The sequence below is a fragment of the Sinocyclocheilus grahami genome, unplaced genomic scaffold (assembly GCF_001515645.1).
Source record: "Sinocyclocheilus grahami isolate Dianchi unplaced genomic scaffold, SAMN03320097.WGS_v1.1 scaffold16446.1, whole genome shotgun sequence".
Taxonomy (NCBI): domain Eukaryota; kingdom Metazoa; phylum Chordata; class Actinopteri; order Cypriniformes; family Cyprinidae; genus Sinocyclocheilus; species Sinocyclocheilus grahami.
In genome coordinates, this window is record NW_015516137.1 from 1 (window position 1) to 1036 (window position 1036).

The 1036-nt window shown below is 38.8% G+C and overlaps 1 protein-coding gene across 2 annotated transcripts in view; it reads left to right on the forward strand.

Annotated features, from left to right (window-relative positions):
* The first annotated feature begins 286 nt into the window (after positions 1-286).
* LOC107579305 (high mobility group protein HMG-I/HMG-Y-like) overlaps positions 287-1036 on the forward strand; it is a 4195-nt gene continuing 3445 nt past the window's right edge. The window contains exon 1 of one of the 2 annotated variants that reach the window (XM_016265150.1): positions 287-579. The gene's annotated coding sequence lies outside the window, so the exon portion shown is untranslated. The remainder of the gene's footprint in view (positions 580-1036) is intronic. The other variant, XM_016265151.1, reaches the window with a different exon arrangement.

Sequence of the window (1036 nt, forward strand, 5' to 3'; positions counted from 1 at the left end):
AATTCTAAAAACTTCCAAGTTAGTTTTTCTCCATTTGCGCTCAATTAAATATACTTGGTATAAGTAATTTGCATGAGTTCTCTATCTATCGATCGATCTCTGTAGTTTAGTTTATTTATATATTTATTGTGCAGCTGTTTGTATATTATTTTTATTATATTATTTAAAGAAGCATGAAGATTTATTTATTTATTTTCTCTTTTTTTCTTTTCTTTTTCTTGAAGTTGCCAGTAATTTGTCACAGTCATTATATGCAGCATATGGCTCGTGAGATCCGCCTCTCTTCCCATCAACCTGCGGCTCATCCCGCTTTTCCATTGGCCTTTTATTCCAGTGACAGGCGGCTATTCCTGAACTCGCTTTAATCGCATCTATTCCGCGTCTCCCTCGATACGATCCGAAGCGACAGAGTTAATTTCGCTCTTCTCCACACGCAGACGTCTCTTTACCTCGGAATTAGACCGTGGTTTATTGGTAGACGGTCGGTTGCGCTCTAATTCAGTCAGCAGAGATCGTGCGGGAGGTGGGGCCACCGAACAGAACAGCGCGCATCACACCATTATTTTCCTGTAAGTGCATGTAAGTGAATGTTTGGTTCTGTTTTAAATGGTTGCACGAGGACTGTAATGCTCATTTGCACGTCCGTCTGTAAGTGCAGAGCGCGCTATATGGCTTCCATATAGATTTATCGTTGCATAACCTACTGAGCGCCTCGCCTGTGCATCAACACCAGTTATTTTCCAAAGTACCCAGAAGGTTTACAGACATGAATGCAATTATTAAACTTTATGAGACTGACTGTGCATTGTTTTAATGTCCCAGAGACCCTCAATGCTGTATGCCTGAAAATGATCACAATATATCCTTCCTTTAAACTTAATCAGTCATTGCATCTAGATCTTTTTAGACTTAATTTAAGTTGTAAGGGTCTGTGTTTGAATAATCAGTTTATAATTAGCTAATGCATTCATTGTAAACCTCTATTTAAGTCACATTAAAGGGGTCATGTGATGCGATTTCAAGTTTTCCTTTCTCT